The sequence below is a fragment of the Schistocerca serialis genome, chromosome 12 (assembly GCF_023864345.2).
Source record: "Schistocerca serialis cubense isolate TAMUIC-IGC-003099 chromosome 12, iqSchSeri2.2, whole genome shotgun sequence".
NCBI classification, from domain to species: domain Eukaryota; kingdom Metazoa; phylum Arthropoda; class Insecta; order Orthoptera; family Acrididae; genus Schistocerca; species Schistocerca serialis.
In genome coordinates, this window is record NC_064649.1 from 45,323,329 (window position 1) to 45,328,917 (window position 5,589).

General features: G+C 47.3%; 1 non-coding gene across 1 annotated transcript; it reads right to left on the reverse strand.

Moving 5' to 3' along the window:
* Positions 1–1,921: 1,921 nt before the first annotated feature.
* On the reverse strand, positions 1,922–1,996 carry Trnas-cga (transfer RNA serine (anticodon CGA)). The gene has a single exon. It is a non-coding gene; the product is annotated as a tRNA-Ser (tRNA).
* Between the last annotated feature and the right edge of the window lie 3,593 nt (positions 1,997–5,589).

Consider the following 5,589-nt stretch of genomic DNA (forward strand, 5'->3'; position numbering starts at 1 on the left):
TCTTACTCGCCGGACTGGAAGGAAGGTCCTATTGTATGGCCTGCGATTTCACATGACCTGAATCTCCTTGTTTATTTCCTATAGGGATGTCTAACGTCACATGTGTATGAGCGCCAGTGGATTCGGAGATGGAATTAGTTGCTAGAATTGTACCTGCCTGAGATGTGATCCGAGACACACCAGGAATATTTGTCAGGGTGCATCAGAATCTTGTTCGCCTACGTCATGCTTGCATTTAGATTGATGGCCGCCACTTTCAGCACATTTCGTAAGATACAGCAAAAATGTTCATTGTGTCTATGATGGTATTTCCGGTTAACGGTAATTAATGTAAATAAATAGGTACACAGTAATGTGGTTTTATTCCTACTATCTGGCTTTTCCGACCCCAGGTTCCCTACCTCAAATTGTTCAGTAGAATATTTTTGAAGGTTCTTACGAAAATACCGCGTAAATTGTGAAAAGTAATGGTCCTATAACACTCTCTTTGGGCAATCCCGAATTTACCTTTGCATTTGAAGATTTCTATTCGTTGAGAATGCCGTGCTGTTTACTGTCTGATAGAAACTCTTCACTCCAGTACGCCCGTATTTCGTTCATTCGCCGACAGTGCAGAACGTCTTCCGGAGGTCAGGGAGCGTAACCCCAGCGTGTACGCCTGTACCTACTTCTTTCTGTGCCTCGTTGATAAACAGAGCGAGTTCTGCGTTCGAAGCTAGACGCCGCACGTCTACTAACAAAACTGCAAGAGATGTCTCTCAGGACAGAAGCTACCGATATTCCCGACACCCCTGCGTTTCTATCCCGTAGACATCGTGCAGATATAATTAGGCACGTAGTGGCCCTGAGTGGGGGCAAGCAGAAATTTTTATCTCCCTCTATATTTGAATGGAACCGCTTAAAAAGTACTCTTTGGCGCGCATTTTACACTGATTCACAAAAGTACAGCTGCAGGTGAAGAGCTCTAGATTTTCAGTAGGAGTAAATCGTGCGCCTAATGGAGGCAGCGGACAGCTGAGTAACGTTAAAGGCATGTACTTAGTGCTGTGCGCGCGCCTCACTTGTTTGGGACCGTAATTCCTCATTCGTGCGACATCGCTGTTTAAGTTTGTCGTTCGTACCGGCGGAATTCTTCGGCCTCGCTCCACGTTGCCAGCGCTTGAAATTCCGCTGTCAGGCGGCGGAGCAGCTGTTTGATCTTCGGTCCACTGCCCGCGCGCGACTTTTCGACGGCCGCGCGCCAAGTTGGCCGTTTGCTTTTTCTCAGCGCCGGCGGTTTCCCCCAAAGTTTGTCTGCGGCTTCAACGTTTTGCGAGAGACGGTCCCTGTGTTTCATTTGGATATGAAGCGCAAAAGCTGCTCGTGCAATGCTAGGGAGAGGGTCCTTAATACTACAGCAGAGTCGATACAAATTTTTCTTTTACGTGCAGTACACACTCACAAGAGGAGGCCATGACATTGGGATCACAGATTTGCTTCAGACTTCGTACACCTTTAGTCGGCCATTAAAACATTGTAATACGCAAGTAGTAAGGTGCACTATTTTGCCAAATTCCGAAAAAATCGCAAGAGAAGATTTACGTATATGTTATGTACATGATATATTTGTGATAGACAGAGAAGTCGTAACGTTAGAACACTGTAGCGAAATGCACTAAGACCTGCAGAAGACCGACGCTTGCTCAGGGTTTGGCAGTCAGCCCTCAACATAAAGCAAATGTAACGTATTCTGCATCAGTAGGCAAAGGACCCAGGCGTGCTGAGTTGCCGCGTGGTTAGAGGCGCTATGTCACGGATCATGCGGAACCATCACGCCAGAGCTGCGAGTCCTCCCTCTGGCATGGGTGTGTTTCCAGAATGAGATTTTCACTCTGCAGCGGAGTGTTCGCTGATATGACACTTCCTGGCAGATTAAAACTGTGTGCCGGGCCGAGACTCGAACTCGGGACCTTTGCCTTTCGCGGGCAAGTGCTCTACCAACTGAGCTACCCAAGCACGACTCACCCCCCGTCGTCACAGCTTTACTTCTGCCAGTGTGGTGTGTGTGTTGTTCTTAGCGTAAGTTAGTAACGTAGTGTGTAAATCTAGGGACCGATGACCTCAGCAGTTTGGTCCCTTACGAATTCACACACACACACGCACACCCACACGCACACACACACACACACACACACACACACACACACACACACACACACACACACACTCACACACACTACCATCACAAGAGTGCAGAATAATCACTCAAAGTAGTCTCATCCATAAAATACCAGCGAGAATGCGTAAGGAGCGATTTAAACCGGAACATAAAACGAATCCTGGGTAAGACAGATATCAGACTGAGATGCATTGATAGAATCCTCGCGTAATGTAGTTCGCGCACAAAGGCAGCAGCTCACAAAACATTCGTTCGATCTATACTCGAATATTGGTTGTTAGTCTAGGTTCCGTACCAGACAGGATCGATAAAGGAAGTAGAGCAGAACCAAAGAAGAGCGGCGAGCTTCGTTACACCGTGGAAGGCGCCACGAGGATGCTGAGACGACTTCAGCGGCAGACGCTGCAAGAGTGACGTTCTGCATCACGATGTGATTTCCTGTTAAGAGAGATCCGAGCTCACACGGAGGTTTGCAAGCAAAAGTTCCTCCCGCGAACCACTCTCGATTGGAGCAGCGAAGGAGGCAAGAGAGAGATCGCACACAATCTACCCTCCACAGCACACGGTGCGATGGCTTGCCGGGGATAGACGCAGATGTAAATGGAGTGGTCTTCAACTGTCAGAGAGACAGTCAAAAGTTCTGTCGATGGCGATCAATTTAGAATGTAAGGATCAAATGCTTCGTGGATGATGATATAAGAGCGCTGTAGCTCAGGGTAAGTATTTATGTAAGCGGCCACGGAAGACTTCATAAGACGAACTATGTGGTTCCCTGAGTAACGGGGATAGCTCTATAGGAAATGTAAGTAATCAAAGAGTCGTATCAGCTGAATTATAGCTACTGATAACAGGTGTCGATGGTACCAGTTCAGGGCCGCGCGGGATTAGCCGAGCGGTCTGATGGCGCTGCAGTCATGAACTGTGCGGCTGGTTCCGGCGGAGGTTCGAGTCCTCCCTCGGGCATGGGTGTGTGTGTGTTTGTCCTTAGGATAATTTAGGTTAAGTAGTGTGTAAGCTTAGGGACTGATGACCCATAAGATTTCACACACATTTGAACACACACAGTACCTGTTCAGAGAGTATTGGCATGTAAATAGCCAATCGCGAGTCCTTTTAAAAACAGTGAATTTCCTAACAATAAGAAAGTACTACAAAGTGTTACTTAATTCCTGAATTGGAGAGCTCCAATATGCAAAAAATTGAAATATTTTGTGTAGGCAGTCATTGAGAGCTGAAAGCCAGTGGTAACTTTCTCTTTATTTCACAATCTCCTTTAGTCAGTTCGGGACCATAATCTGATTATTCACTGAACAGCCAAAGAAACTGGTGCACCTGTGTAATATCGCGTAGCGCCCCCGCGAGCACGCAGAAGTGCCGCAACACGACGTGGCATAGATTCGACTAATGTCTGAAGTAGTGAAGTGACTCCTTGAATCCTGCAGGGCTGTCCATAAATCCGTAAGAGTACGAGGGGGAGAAGATCTCTTCTGAACAGCACGGTGCAAGGCATCCCTGACATGCTCAATAATATTCATTTCTGGGGAGCTTGGTGGCCAGCGGAAATGTTTAAACTGAAAAGAGCGTTCCTGCAGCCACTATGTAGCAATTCTCGGCGTGTGGTGTGTCGCACTATCCTGCTGGAATTGCCCGAGTCCCTCGGAACGCTCAATGAACATGAATAGATGTAGGTGATCAGAGTCACATCTACTCGTATCAGAGGACCCATATCACTGCAACTGCACACGCCCCACACCATTACGGAGCCTCCATCAGCTTGAACAGTTCCCTGCTGACAAATGGTTCAAATGGCTCTAAGCACTATGGGACTTAACATCTGAGGTCATCAGTCCTATACACTTAGAACTACTTAAACCTAACCTAAGGACGTCACACACATCCATGCCGGAGGCAGGATTCGAAACTGCAACCGTAGCAGCCGCGTGGTTCCGGACTGAAGCGCCTAGAACCGCTCGATCACAGCGGCCGGCCCCTGCTGACATGCAAGGTCCATGGAGGCTGTCTCCATACCCGCACCTGTCAATCTGCTAGAAAAAATGTGAAACGAGACTCGTCCGGCCAGGCGACATGTTTCCAGTCATCAACAGTCCAATGTCGGTGTTGACTGCCGTGCAGTCATCAAGGGTACACGAGTGGACCATCGGCTCCGAAAGCCCATTTCTAGATGATGCGTTGAATAGTTCGCACTCTAAACTTGTTGATGTCCCAGCATTGAAACCTGCAGCAATTTCCGGAAGGATTGCACTTCCGTCACGTTGAACGATTCCCTTCATTCGACGGTGATCCCGTTTTTGCAAGATCTTTTCCGGCTGCAGCGATGTCGGAGATTTTATGTTGTGCCGGATTCCTGATATTCACGGTACACTCGTGAAATGACCGTACGGGAAAATCACCACTTCATCGCTACCTAGGAGATGCGGTGCCCATCGCTCGTACGTCGACTATTACACCACTTTAAAACTCACATAAATCTTGTTAATCTGCCATTGTAGCAGCAGTAACCGATCTAAAAAGCGTTTCACACTCGTATTATATAGTCGTCGCCGACCGCAGCGCCATTACTGTCTGTTTTCATATCTATTTTCTCAATACGTATGCCTATACCGGTTTCTTCTGCACTTCATTGTGTATAAGACATAATTAGCTAAGCGCCAATCGAACACTTTTTTCAGATATTGTTAACTATTCCATGGAATTAAAAAAGGAACTTTGTAGAATTAAACAATGGCAAGTCCGGAAGAAATAACAACTACATTATGAAAACTTGATTGCTTCTCACCACACAGAGGAGGTGTCGAGTCGCAAACAGGCACAATCAAAGGACTGCTAAACACTAAAACTATCGGACACAAGGGTCCCTTTTCGGAAACAGAAAACACACACACATATTCGCTCGCTAACACACACACACACACACACACACACACACACAACGCACGCGCGCGGTCGGTGTCTCGGTGTCTCTGGCCGCTGCGACCCAACTGCAGATGGCGACACGTCTCGGTGAATCAGGCGTAAACTGTCGGATCTGCTACTCTCGCATTATTTACTTCCTTTTACTGCATGCAGTCATGAATGAAATAATTTTCTTGCTAGGACAACACAAAATCGGAACTGTTTCTCGTCAGTTGCCCTGCACAGTAGACCCATAGAAATGGCAGGCGATGCAGGGCTGTGCTTAGGTACTATAGCCTCTTGGGCTGAATGTTTGATGCAGTCCCTACTACTTGAAATTTTGTGATAGCTATGGTTCAAATGGCTCTGAGCACTATGGGACTTACCTTCTGATGTCACCTGTTCCCTAGAACTTAGAATTGCTTAAACCTAACTAACCTAAGGACATCATACACATCGATGCCCGAGGCAGGATTCGAACCTGCGACCATAGCGGTCGCGCGGTTCCAGATTGAAGC